Source organism: Ambystoma mexicanum, chromosome 4p, assembly GCF_040938575.1.
Source record: "Ambystoma mexicanum isolate Mex_15411 chromosome 4p, UKY_AmexF1_1, whole genome shotgun sequence".
NCBI lineage: Eukaryota > Metazoa > Chordata > Amphibia > Caudata > Ambystomatidae > Ambystoma > Ambystoma mexicanum.
The window spans coordinates 639,550,467-639,565,640 of NC_090927.1; positions in this window are offsets into that span (position 1 = coordinate 639,550,467).

Sequence of the window (15,174 nt, forward strand, 5' to 3'; positions counted from 1 at the left end):
TTTAAATAGCCAGGTGGTATTCCAGGTGCCTTCGGGGCGGGCCCTACCCTGAATGCTAGAAAGCTAAATGCAGTATCCCAGTGTTCCACATGGGGGGCGGCCATGCTTGTCCATTGCCCATTGAAACCCCATCCCAGCATGTGCCTCCGATGCCAACAGCACCAGGACTGGCTCCAAGGAATCCGAGGGGGACCAAATAAGGTATTTAGGGCCCCGTGAGCCCTCGGTGGGGATGAGATCATGACAGCACTCCCGCCTAAGGCCCATCTCAAAGTGGTTCTCTGGCCTGGTTTAAAGGGAAATGTTCGATGGAAACGCTGGAGTAAGCGCGAACATGGACGTACTCGCTGGGTTCCAACATTCTATCCTGGGTCCGTATCCTTTCCAATCTACTAGGTAGTAGAGTCTAGACCTCACATATTTGGAGTCTAGAATGTCTTTTACCTCGTATTCTGGTTCTCCCTGAATGATGATCGGTTCGGGTAGAGTAGTTACACGGGTACCTGGCTTGACTGGTTTCAAGAGCGATACATGGAATACTGGATGTATTCTCATGTGGGCTGGCAGTGTCAGTTTCAGAGCTGCTGGGTTAATGATGGCTTCCACTGGGTATGGTCCCAGGAAACATAGGCGAAACGTTCACGTTCCTTTTATTGATATATGCTTGGAGGCAAGCCACACCATATCTCCCACCTGTTAGACAGGGGCTTTGGAGCGGAGCTGATCCGCGCATCTTTTCTGACGTGCCTTAGCTTGTTGTAGGTTTTCTTGAGCCTTTGTGAAGGCCTGGGTGATGGTTGTGTGTAGGGTCTCGACTGCCGGCATTTCCAGGGTTGTGGGGACGTCTAATTCAGAAGTGCGTGGGTGCCTTCCATACACCGTAAAGAATGGGGTTTGTCCTGTGCTGCTATGTAGCAAATTATTATAGGCGTACTCTGTGATCCATAGGAGTTCTTTCCAATCCCCTTCACCCTGGTGCAGCATGCAGCGCAGATATTGCTCGAGAGTCTGATTCGTTCTCTCCGTTTGGCCGTCGGTCTAAGGGTGGTGACTAGTGGACAGACGGATGTCTATCTGAGCCAATGAGCAGAATTTCTTCCAGAAGCTAGATACAAATTGTGTCCCACGGTCTGATATTAGTACTGAAGGGAATCCATGCAGGCGCACTAGGTGTTCCAGGAAGACTTTGGCGAGGCCGGATGCAGACGGTAGTTCCTTAAATGTGAAGAAATTACCCATTTTAGAGAATAGGTCCACGATGACCAGGATGGTATTATAGCCTTGACATGGAGGAAGATCGGTGATGAAATCTAGCGACAGGGTGTGGCATGGGGCTGGTGGAATATCCAATGGCTGTGAAAGCCCGGCGGGACTTTGCTTGACAGACTTATTTTGGGCACAGATACCGCAAGATGACACAAACTCGACTACATCCTTACGCCAAGTTGGCCACCAGTAGTTCCTTTTTATCTTTGCCAAGGTTTTGGCGATTCCTGGATGGCCTTCCATGATGGAGTCTTGGTGCTCGGAGATGATCTGTCCTTGTAATTCCTTCACTGGTATGGATAACCGGTTTCGGTAATACGGCAGTTGATTTTTGACCCAGTAATGCTCCCCTCTGGAACCCCACTCTTGTAGGTGCTCCTGGGTGAACACCTGTCGAATTTCGTATAAGAGTTCACTCCGGGTCATGTTGGTTGTGATACCTAGGATTCTATTCTCTGGAATGTTGGCCACCGGGTCCGGCGGCGTATTTGCCATATCGTCTGTGCCCATGCGGGAGAGTGCGTCAGCTTAGCCGTTGTTCACTCCGGGTCGGTACGTAATTACAAAGTCATATTTTGCAAAGAAAAGGGCCCAGCGCAGCTGCCGTGACGATTGAGCCTTCGCTCCCTTTAGGTACTGGAGGTTTCTGTGGTCCGTTATCACGGTGACAGTGTGCCTGGCTCCCAGCAGGTAGTGTCGTCAGGCCTTGAAGGCAGCTTTAATGGCCAGGAACTCTTTGTCGGTGATGGCGTAATTGAGTTCTGCTTTAGTGAACTTTCGTGACCAAAAGCCCACCGAATGCAGTTGGCGTGTTATTGGATCTTTTTGGGACAAAACCGCCCCCATTGCCAGGCTGGACGCATCAGTTTCTACAATGTAAGGTAGGTCTGGTCGTGGATGTCGCAAAATGGGGGCGGTGGTGAACCTTGTCTTTAGTTCTTGAAAGGCCTTTTCAGCTTCCTCAGTCCAGTTAAACGTCTTGTTGCATTTTCTGAGCAATGAGGTAATCGGGAGAACAACTTCGGAGAATCCAGGGATGAATCGATGGTAGAAATTTGCAAACCCCGCAATGCTCTGGAATCCTTTGATTGAAGTGGGGGCTGGCCGATTGAGGATTGCGTCCACCTTATGAGCATCCATTCGTACGCCTTTGGGGGAAAGGATAAAGCCCAGAAACTCCACTTCCGTAACATGGAACAAGCACTTTTCCAGTTTAGCGGAAAGATGGTGTTCTCGAAGTTTGGTCAGGACTGCCTGTATGTGCCCAATGTGCTCTTGCTCAGATGTTGAATACACCAGGATGTCATCGATGTATACAAGAGCGCAGACGTTGATAAGTTCTCGGAGGACTTCATTCATAAAATACTGGAACGCAGCGGGGGCGTTGCATAGGCCGAATGGCATTACTTGGTACTCGAACAGGCCGTACTTGGTACAGAATGCGGTCTTCCACTCATCTCCTTCTTTGATGCGCACTAGGTGGTAGGCCCCTCTCAGATCCAGTTTTATATAGATCTGGGCTTCCTTAACCTGGTCCAGTAACTCCGGGATCAAAGGCAGTCGATAGCGGTTTTTGATGGTAACTTGGTTTAATGCACGATAGTCAATGCATGTCCTCAAATCGCCTTCCTTTTATGGCACGAAGAATAACGGCACCGTGGCCGAGGACTTGGACGGGCGGATGAAACCATTGGCCAGGTATTGCTTCAGGCATGTTTACAGGTGCAGATTTCCGGGCTCAGTGAGTGCGTAAATGTTCCCACATGGAATCTGGGCTCTGGGCAGCATATCGATTTGGAAGTCGTAAGGTCTGTGGGGGGGGGCAAGGTATTCACTTGCTCCTTCTGGAAAACGTCTTGGAAATCTTGGTAATGGACCGGCAGGGTCATGATCCCTCCGAGGACACGCGCCATTCCCTCCTGAACCGGGGAACTTGCGAGTTTTGCCTTTCGCCCTTTCGGGTAACAGGTGTGCATACAGCTGTGGGCGAGAACCAATTATCAAGCTCGCCAGTTGATTCGTGGATTATGAGCGACCAGCCATGGCATTCCCAGGATCAGCTGAAACTGAGGGGCCTTAATCAGATCAAAGGCTATGATTTCACGGTGCCCATCTTCGCACAGGAGGGTGAGTTTGTGGTGCACTCTGATACAGGGCCCGAAGTGATTTCGGTACCATCAACAGTGGTTACTGTCTCTGCGGTTGGCTTGGGGCAAAGGTTTAGCCCCATTTTTGCTGCAAGGTCTTGATCAATGTAATTCCCCACCGCTCCGCTGTCGATGTAGGCTTCCAAGGAATGCATGTCGGACGGCTGTTGATGGAGAATTAAGATCACAGGTAGCGCAAAATGGGAGGTATGAAGCTGGATTTCTTCACTCGACAATTGGAACCTTACAATTGCCAGGCTTGGTCGTTTCCCGATTCCTCTTCAGGGGTTTCTTTATCCCTGGCTCCGACGGTTCATCTGGGTGGTTTAACCGGGCATTCCCTTAGGAAATGGCCTGCTTTTCCACAATACAGGCACAAGTGCAACTCCCTCCTTTTATCTCGTTCGGCTTAGGGTAGAGGGGACCTGACTCCTCCTATGTGCATGGGTTCACTGGTCCCGTCGGGGCCCCGCAGAGTTTGGTCTTTGGGTTGTACGAAGAAGGGGCACAAATCCGATTTCCCCCGATCGTTCTTACTATCTTCCAGCCGGCGATCCAACTGGACCACCAAAGTAATACATTCGGCACAATCCCAGGGTGGATCCACGACTTGGGCTAGAACATCCTTTAGCTCCCCACGAAGATGCCGGTGGAACAATGTAGTCTGCCTCGACCACCAGCCTATTGAAGGTTGCGATGTAAGTCAGCAGATCCTGGCTCCCTTGACGAAGGGACAAGAGTTTGTTGTCTAGAGCCTGCCCATGGTAGTGTCGGGTGAAGAGTTTCTCCAGCGCTCGCTGAAACCCATCAAAATTTTGTAACAGAGGGCCGTTTCGACTAATGAACGGTACTGGCCAGTCTGCCGCACTCCCGCTAAGGTAGGATAGCACGAAGACCACACATGATTGGTCTGTGGGAAACGCCCCAGGCCTACACAGAAAGTGGAGGCAACACTGGTTCATGAAGGTAGTGTATCGCTGGGGGTCTCCCGCAAACCATTCCGGAGGAGCCAGTGGCACTGCCCCTGGGAGGTTGATCTGAACCGGATTGCTTGCGGTGGCTGAGGTGGGCTGACTAGTTCCGGGCAACAGGGCTTGTCCTGCTTGTGACTGGAGAAGTTGCCTTCCAAGGTCATCCGTCCTCTCCTAGGCCACAATTAGCTCCCTTTGCAACGCATTAGTTTCCTGCCGCGCAAAATGGACTTCTGCGAGCAACTGCCCCAACAACTGGGCTAACTGGTCTGTTTCCGAAGTTTCCATACTAGGCCCCCAGGTGGATAGTTAAGTTATGGGCTTCGCGTTCTGTAACGCTCACCTTGTTTCCACAGGGACACCACACGATAAGCCGGTAAACTCTTCGGGACCTCTCACCTTTCCAGGAGTTCAGGCTGTCGAGGATCGGCTCTGGAAGATAGGAGGTGAAGTTTAACTGCTGTTCCTTCCGCTGCAACCCACCTCCTGAGTTCCCTTTGCAGTTCCCCCCAGGAGACGTCTCTCACCTTGAATTCTATAAGGATGCGCTCTACGTCATGCCGTGCTGGGCAGGGGCGCGTCGTTAATTGCACTGTACCGCCGAGTTCCTTCACTGGCAAGGCCGGGTGCAACTCCTTCTTTTCAGCTAAGTCTTTATTGGTGAAAGCAATGTCTTTATTTGGATTTGCACGTAACCTTCTTGCTTCTTCTTGCAGGTGTTGGAAGCTGCGGTGGAAGCCGGAGCTGGGTTCAAGAAGGTAAGATGGATCGCCAAGCGGCGCTGAGAGCGTCCTTGCAAATGGCTAACCTACGCTATTGTTTGTCTTGCAGGTCGAAATAATCTGAAGATGGATGGTCCCCAGGAATCCAATGGGCGATAGATGTCTTGAAGGGTGTGGAGGAGGACAACAAGCGTTGGACGGCTTTGATCGCTGGAGGATGCCGCAGAGCAGGTGAGGATGGCGATGGTTCTTGCCTTGGATGTCTTTGATTGCCAGAAGATGCTGCAGAGCAGGTAAGGATGGCGATGGTTCTTGCCTTGGATGTCTTTGATTGCCAGAAGATGCTGCAGAGCAGGTAAGGATGGAGTTGGTTCTTGTCTCTTCTCGCCCCGGTAGGCCAGGATGCAGAGCAGGACCCGGTGAACGTCACGCTGCTAAAGCAATATATCGCAAAGCACATGCCTCTGATCGGGCATGGTTTAAATAGCCAGGTGGTATCCCAGGTGCCTTCGGGGTGAGCCCCACCCTGGATGCTAGACTGCTGAATGCGGTTTCCCAAATTCCACATGGGGGCAACCCTGCTTGTCCATTGCCCATTGAAACCCCGTCCCAGCATGTGTCTCCGGTGCCAACAGCACCAGGACTGGCTCAGAGGAATCAGAGGGGAACCGAATAAGGTCTTTAGGGCCCCATGAGCCCTCGGTGGGGATGAGATCATGACAGCGTCATTCCTATTTCATGCTCAGATTTTTTAAAAATCTTATAACCATGACTATACAAAAAAGGATGTGGGCAATGGGTGGGGTGTTTACCCTCCTGTATAATGCAGCCACTTGGTGAGCAGCGTTTCTACCTGCGGGTAGACATGGCACCCTAGCAAATGGCACATTGAGTGTTGTGGACATGTGGTGGCAGCTATTTATAGCCAGGCAGGTGAGGCTTCTCTATATCTGTGGCTACACAAAGCATGTGCGTGGTTGTGTCAATGCTTTTCACCATTTCATTCATGTTTGTGATAGGCAGGGATATAAGGGCACTATTTTGGGTCTAATTAGATTTAGTGACAGTTTATTATTATTTTTTTTAACCTTTTATTTAAATGCTGCTTAATAAAATGTATGTCAGTTATATTTATTAGTATTGTCAGATGGCATACTTTGCTTTGTCAGGTATACAAATTGAGGGAAATTATTTGTTAGCTTTTTCACAAAAATCAGCAAAAGTAATTCTGTGATTTGATTCCATTGAAACTTTGGTACACACAATTGGGATGAAGTTAATCAAGACTTCTGGCAGATGCAATGGCATCAGAATGAAAAGATCCTGGGAAGGCCGCTTGCTCATCAAAGTGGTACTGCTGGAGATGAACGCAGCCCATGTTCTTGGCAGTCTTGTAGATCGGGTGCAGACAAGATGGGATGAGGTTTGGAAGAAGTGACAGGGGTGGTAAAGTGGTCTGTAATGGTGTACTGCCACTATGATTTTTTAATCCACCTTGGATTTTCTTTCCCAATGGCCTAATGATTAATTTGTGTGAAGAGAACAACGGTGTTGTATGCACAAATGTTGTATTGTATATAGTGCATGTGGTGCACTGCATACAAGATATGAGGGTGATAAAAATGTTGTATATAAAATCATGTTTCTTAAAGGATGTGTCTTCTTTAACTAATGTTTTCTTTGTTAACAGATAGAAGGATATTATGGTATCTTCCCTTTTCTATATCTATATATAGTGAATCCATTCACTTCTATCTACCTCCGAGATTTACCATACTACAACCCCTTTATTCTCATTGACTTTACATATATATATATATGTAGTTTATTTTTTTAAACATAGATGAATAACAACAGCTAATTTATCTTCAAATGGGGTGCTGAATTGAGGAGGGGCAGTTAACCACAGAAATTCACGAATGATGCTGGTGCATCCGACCTCCCTATTCCCATTGAGCCCTATGGGGCTTAAAAGGGAATGGGGAGCATTTTTTCCAGCCACTGTGAATGGGCAATTACTGTGTCCGGTGGGCCTTAATGACCTGGTAATTGTCCAATCCCGGTTGCTGGAATACTGGCTGCAGCCATGTCAGTTTTACCGGCATGGCTACCACCCGTCTCATAATGAGGCCCATTGTCTTTTCCCTTCTCAAGTGGGTCTGGATTATCATTCATGTCAAACTATCCTTTAAGTGTCCGTTGTCTATTTACAGTTTCATAATTTGTATTTTTCTGTTCGACACTAGACACCCCTCTCTCTAAATTGTCAGTTAGTTTCCTCAATGCAGCTTTCATGAAATTTACTGTGGCGTAATTAGTTCTTTGGTTGTCAGCTAGATACATTCTTTCACACCATTCCTCAGCCTCCAAACCCACAATATGTCCAAGCACTGGGAGAAGATTAATCGAGCTTAGATCTTTGAGCTCTGGGCAGAATGTTTGAGTGATTCCTCTTTGGCACCACACAACCGACATTCGTCTAGTATTATTTTTTTTATCTCTTAAAGGTGGTGTTGTTGTGTGGTATGTTCAGTCTTAACCTTAAAAGTAAATTACGCCCTGAATTTATTGGAAATTTGTTTAAGTAACTTTTTGTCACATTCGGAAATCCAATGTTTGATTACAAGATCTGGATTTCTGCACAATGCTACTTCAGACAAACCTAGGAGAGAGAGAAACGTAGCACATTCCAATTTCCAGATCTTGACTATCTTTTCCGTCTTACAATTTTTCTCTTTTTTTGAGCACTTCGAATTGTGGATGACAATCTTCTCTACTCATTTTCCTGAAAAGAGAAATTTTATTCACATGATCTTTGAATGAAGTGTGATTAATCCTAACTTATGGCAGAATATTTGAACTGGTAAAGATGTTGGTACTTTTAATATTATTTTCCAAAAATAGCTCTCACTCTGATCCCACAATTCTTCTTTTAGTTCTTTATTCATGTCCGCTCCATAGATGATGGTAGCTTGAGTTACCTTTTGGTTAAAATATTTTATAATCAGGATTAAGGAGAATTTGCCATAACGTTTGTTCAAGGCAACACGTTCCACCGTCAGGTGATGAAACTTCTTTTTCACATTCTCAATCCATGGTTTTTCACTTCTGGAAACATTAATAATGACCCCTGGATATTTCTGATCAAGAACCGGATATAGTCTCTCTTTTGCCAGCATCCAGAAGACTTTTTTTACACTTATGTCCATAGATCATGATTTTAGATTTTGAGGCATTGATCTTCAGAGAGTTTTTGTCAACATCATTTTGCACCATGGTTAGTTTTCTCTGCAAGCCGATTTTAGTCTGTTCCAGCAGGATCAAGTCGTCTGCATAAAGCAGCCTACCCACAGCCTCCCCATTGATTTTAGGAGGGAAGGTAGTGCTTTCTGATAAAACCTCTTTTATATCCTCTGTAAAAAATTAAATAGGGTCGCTGCTAGGGGGCAACCCTATTTCAACCCCTTAGAGGTTTTAATCACTCCTTATAAATTTCCCAAGAGGTCAAGCTTCACTTGCATTTTAGTAACAGAGTAAAATTCATGGATAACTTCAAGTAGGTCACTGGATCATCCTTTGATCTTCAATTTCTCCCACAGTAAATCCCGATGAATGCTGTCAAACACCTGACACAAACTCATGTATTTGCTCGGAGCGTTGTTTTAAGAGATTTAAGAGCAGCAGATTCAGGTTGCAGCCGACAAAACCGGCTTGTCTTTTATCAATGGAGTTAGATTTATTCTAGTTAGAATTACCATTGCAAAGATTTTTCCCACTGTCTATAACAGGGTGATTTTGCTGGTACGTGACTATCCCCTTCTTTAAAGATAGGGACCATGATGGCTAATTTCCATGATTTTCGTATTTTGCGCCTTGGCAATATTCTGTTGAATACATTTTTGCAGAACTCTTCCCAATCTTTGGAGCTTCCTTCATCAGTGCATTGGAGCTCGAGATGTACTGCTTTTCTTTATGAGATAAAGAATCTCTTCTGTTTCACAAGTTACTCCCCAAGAATTTTTCTCTGAGGTACATTTACTTGTCTCATTCTATGGTTCATTCAACCTGTTAAATAACATGTTGAAGTGTTTTATCCAATTGTCCTCTGGGATCGGATGGAGAAGGCATAAGGTAGGTAGGTTCTCATTTCCAATTATTAGTTGCCAGAAGCTCCTCCCATTGGAATCAGCTAAAGAAGTTAACATTATTTCTGAATCTTTAAGGTCCAGATTTATTCTATAAGATATATCAGGGCTCCTGGTTCAGACTATATTCTGCCCAGGAGGACTCTATAGTCAAAATACAAAGTGAACATGGTTGCTTTGTACAGTTCTCCTTTAAAGCTATTGATTTCTGAAAGCTATGAAGGTTACCTTTTTGTGAACTTTTGACAAACTGATTCCAGACTTCAGAGTGTGCAGATGTTCTGTGTTTGGCTATTGTGAAGATCTGTTCATTCTTTGGAGCAGCAGATGGTACGTGATTGCACTTTTTCATAATGGTGTACTTTGGGAGGGCAGGGACCCACTTGGGTTTCATACTATTTGATGAAATATAATGTTAAACAATACACAGACATAGGACGACATGTGCATAACAAACCCTACCATCAACTAAGCAGCAAACATCTACATTTGACAAATATTGCAGCTCTGTATGTGTTTCATAGTTGAATATCAAGCTGTCTCTGTGACCCTATATTAGTGATTTTTATTGTGACAGATTTGTGTAAATGTTTGAATGTGGCTTTAAATTTGTGAAGTCTTATGATGGAGTGCATGTGATTGATGCTAACTTGGTAAAGATGTTGGCCAATGCTATTTTGCTTATTTGTTTACTTGTAAAGATTTGTGGATTTTGCCAGCTTACTGGGAAAGTTAATCACCACTGGAAACTTTGCAGTGATCATTTCTTGAACAACAAAATATTGGCTACAGTATGCCAGGTACTAAAAGAGTCTTTTGGAGTTAGAGGCTAAATCCACCAGGGTTTTTTAACAAATGTGAAATGTGAAGTAGGTGAAATCATATTGGCTAAGGCCCCATAGTTTGCATTTCAGCTTGTCTGTAGTAATCCATCAAATGTCGTTGCTTGTTTTTGTATAGATATAACCTTGGAAATTGCAGGGTTTGTGCATTTATTTCACCTGATATGTGCATGGTTTATAATGAACTAGCTGGGTACTTGGCATTGCCCATGTCCTCATCAAGTGGTGTCTCATGTACCCCTGAGGATGTTGCTCTTGTCTTCTTATCGGGAAGTCTTGCTTCAGCTTGCTCTGGTGTCTCATTTGCTCTGGAGAAAGTTGATCTTGTCCTCTGGTCGGAAAGTTGTGCTGATGTTTGTTGTTTTGTTTCAGAAGCTCTTGATAGTGATTTTCGCTTGGCATCAGTTGGATCTTTTACACGTGATGTTCGTTTTTTGTGCTGCATGTTGCAGTCACTTAATGGCTTCAGCACATTTGAGAAAATGTCCAAGAAAGATTGCTCGATTGTGCTCTCTTCTCGTGAATGAACGTAAGTAAACTGGAACCTTGTCATCTTTTCTTTTTAATTCCCTTTAAAAATGCTTAAATGAACACTTTTGAACTGTGTACAGTAGTAATACATTTCAAAGGAATAAACAGCACATCAAACATTTTGCTGCAGACACTTTTCCAAATATTGCCTCCTTCTAGTACCTATTTCTACTATAGTGAATCAGGGTGAGCAGCAGTAAATGAGAGTGTCTACGTAGTGATTTTTTTGCATCCAATCATAGACCACAATCTTGCCACAGACAAATGAGGAATCCATGCCAAATTTGGTAGCAGTGGGTTCAAGGGTGGGGATTTTTATAGACAGACAAACATAGGCACACATCCAAAATGTCTTTTGCATATAAGATTTTTGCATCCCAACAGACTAAAATCTTGCCCCAGACAAATGTGGAATCCATGCAAAATTTGGTAGACGTGGGTTCAACGGTGTGGATTTGTATAGCCGTAAAAACATACACACACATACATACATTCTGCTTTATATATCAAGATTCTTCAGCTGTGAAAGAAATGGCCTCTCTGGTCTATAAGATTAGTTCATTTTCTATCGTGAATTAGCATTCAAAAAATGTACTGTGCAAACCTCTGATGCATCACAACCTGACCAACTTAGTTGTCATCAATTGAAAGTCTACTTTGCTTATTTTATTTATGCTAGATGAGCTGCTCAATACCATTGCACATTACACAAGCATTAAGAGCAGAGTTCTACATGGAGCATTTTTTATACTATAGCACTTGCAAAGTGAAGGAGTTTGCATTTTAGCTTTTCCACACTAATACATCAAATGTAATTGCCATGTTGTATACATGGGTCAATTCCCATGGTTTGTGCATTTTATTCACTTCATATGTATATGTTGTATCATGAATTGTTAGGTTGTGACAGAAATGGTTTCTGTGGTGTATAGGATTAGTTCACTTTTCATTCAGGATTAGCATCCAGACAATGGACTGTGCCAACCACAGATATATCACAAGCTGACACATTCAGTGCCCACCCGGTGAAACTCTACTTCGCTCATCTTATTTATGCTATTTGAGCAGCACAATACTATCTCAGATTATTCCAGCACTCAGAGCAGAGTCCTACAGGGGGCATTTTTTAACAGTGCAATACTTGGTCTCTAATCCAATCTATTCTAAAATTTGAAGCATTAGCTACTGTGCTTTCAAGTTCTTCACTTTGGTACATATTACCTGGTGATTGAGCTGGATATTTGCATTTATTAACGTGTGGCAATCTTCGCTTCTATGGGTGTCGCCAGGTGCAGGTGCTGCTAGAGTGTACCAGAATACTTGCTTACTAGGCAAGTCCCTGCAGGTGAATGTATTGTCAACTCTTGGACATTAGATCCATATGTGTGTCTGCTGAACAGTAGGCATAATGAGCGAGCGGGAGGGCAGAGACACCTTTGTGGGTGTTTCAGGCTGTGATGTTTCACGTCTATGCAGGTTCTGAGAACACTGAAGCTGTATTCACAGCACTTCGATAGGCCACTGATGGTGGTTTTGTTAGAGGCAGGGGTAAATAAATGTTTGGCCTGACCATCTGTTCCAGTGCCACTAATATTGGTTTGAAGCAGAATAGAAAAACAAGTTGGACTGCCAAAAACATTTGAAATTGAATGGTTACAAATGCCCCAAATAAACTTTTCAAAATCGCTGACCTTCTCCTACTCCAATCAGCCATGCATATCGGCACTAGGCACACTCCAGCAAACCACGGATGGATGAATTGGAGATGGCAAATGAGGTGAACTGTGCAGGTGCTTCGGTAGTAAACTGTTTTATTTTTTATTTTGCTACACAGGCATTAACGTCCCCTAACAGTAGATAGGAACTAAAGTGAAGAGGGCCCTTAAAGCTTGAGCACTACGAGCGCAGCATTAATTATGCAGGTAAAATGCAACCAATAGTTAGACGACCAATGGTTGTAGGGATACACTTGTAAAATATTGAAGTATTGGGGTGTTCACGCTTGTGCCATCCATCAAACATCCTTATAAAATAAGGGCAAGTGACTTTTATCTGTGGCTAGTAGCTTACAACTTGACATTTTGCACCCTGCATATATTATTGGTGATATAATTATGAATAGCTGAGGTACATCATACAATGATTAGATTAGAGATCAAGTGCTGCACTATTACATAATGCCCCATGCACAACTCTGTTTTGACTGCTGGAGTAACCTGGTATGGCATTGCATAGCTAATTTAAAGTTTTTATATTCTACTAGACTAGGCATGTATATAGTAATTATATTTTGCTGTTTACAGTTGTTTTCCTACAGTGCCATCAACAAAGCAACAAGAAGGTACTATAAAGAAGAATTGTGTGAAGGGAAGTTCACTTTTTAAATATAATATTTTAAAAGTTTTTGTTGCCAAATGTGGTCATGTAAATAGTGCAGATAATGAAACAATACCTGTTATTGATAATTGATTGAGATGTGCCAATAGAACAAATCAATGGAACCCAGATTATTATTTGTGAAAGTTATAAACAGAAACATTTATCAAATCTGTTAGTAGCTAGTCAAAAAAATAGATTTGTAGAAGAAAAGAAAGCACATGTGCTATCAATTTGAAATAGAGGAATAAAGATATATATATAAAAAAATGTTCCACTTTCGAGTTTTTAAAAATCTTTGGAGAAGTGTGAATCCAAAATCTAGATATGTTTTAAAGTGCTTTTTGCAAAAGAAAACAGCAGAAGTAATAATTAAAAGTTAGACATTGTACTGAATTATACAAGGAAATGTGCTGCACCTGGATGTATTTTTGGGCGCAGACGTTGTGTTGGATTTAGATGGATTTTGCAGGAAAGGAAATGTGTTGCACCCAGATGTACTTGGGGGCAGGAAAGGTATTGCACTTAGATGTATAGTGGGGGCAGACAATTGACGTATTGGGAAGATTAGCCATGTGTCACACTTAAATAGGGTTATGAAGATCATCCATGCATAATACTAGATAGATTTGTGAAGATTGGTCATACATTACATTTCGATAGAATTGTGAATATTAGCCCTGTTTATCACTAGATAGAATTGTGAAGATTAGATATGCGTCACATTGGATATAACTGTGAAGATTAGCCTTGCATCACATTTAGATAGAATTGTGAAAATTAGCCATGTGTCACATTGAGATAGAATTATGACGATTACCCATGTGTCACACTTAGATAGAATTACTAAGATTAGTCATGTTTATCACTAGATAGATTTGTGAAGATTAGCCATGCATCACATCAGATACAATTGTGAAGATTAGCCTTGGTCACATTTAGAAATATTTGTGAACATTAGCCATGCATCACATTTAGATAGAATTGCGAAGATTAGCCATGCAATACACTTAGTTAGATGTGTGAACATTAGCCATGCGTCACACTTAAATAGATCTGCAAAGGTTAGCCATGTGTCACATTTAGATAGAACTTAGACACACGTACATTAGATAGAATTTTGACGATTAGCCTTTTCGAAGAACTTTGAGAGTACCGAATGTACTAACCACTGCGCTACTGATCCCCTCCAACACACCTCCCAAGTACTATACATGCTGTATGGGTTAACTAAAAACACACAAACACACACCCAACATAAGTAACACTTGCAAACAAGACAAACAATCCCAGGCACTCAGCCTTACCCCTATGAATACAACATGCCATTGCATACAACCACAAACTTAAATATTAGCCCATCTACAAATAAAGCACACAAACACGCATTCAACATAACAGACATTCACATACAACAAATAACCCATGCATTGGGCCTCAATCAAATGGATAGAACAACCCAGTGCGAACAATAAACCCATCTGCAAACCAACAGTGTCGCCAGTGTCTCCTGATTCTGGACCAATCCTATCACTCTGTACTCACTAACCCATCCGTCCACTTTCTTGCAGAGCCACGTGAGCAGCTGCAGACCACATCTGTGGTGGTAACGGTGCACGGTATAAGTCAACATAACATAACATTCAGACATCCCCATAGTACACATTTGGATTAGCAGCTTATACAAAAACTGATAATATACCTATTCTGAGTACAAATGCTGCAGACGTTCATCTTTCTATATACTTTCCGGGGCATGTCTTTTGCTTTTAATTATCGACGTGCAGTTGCCTAGACCTGGGTAAACAAATGAAGCATTGAAGCTGCTTTTGTCGGAGCTGGAGAACTCCTTCTGGAAAACGTCTTGGAAATCTTGGAAATGGACCGGCAGGGTCATGATCCCTCCGAGGGCACGCGCCATTCCCTCCTGAACCGGGGAACTTGCGAGTTTTGCCTTTCGCCCCTTTCGGGTAACAGGTGTGCATACAGCTGTGGGCGAGAACCAATTATCAAGCTCGCCAGTTGATTCGTGGATTATGAGCGACCAGCCATGGCATTCCCAGGATCAGCTGAAACTGAGGGGCCTTAATCAGATCAAAGGCTATGATTTCACGGTGCCCATCTTCGCACAGTAGGGTGAGTTTGTGGTGCACTCTGATACAGGGCCCGAAGTG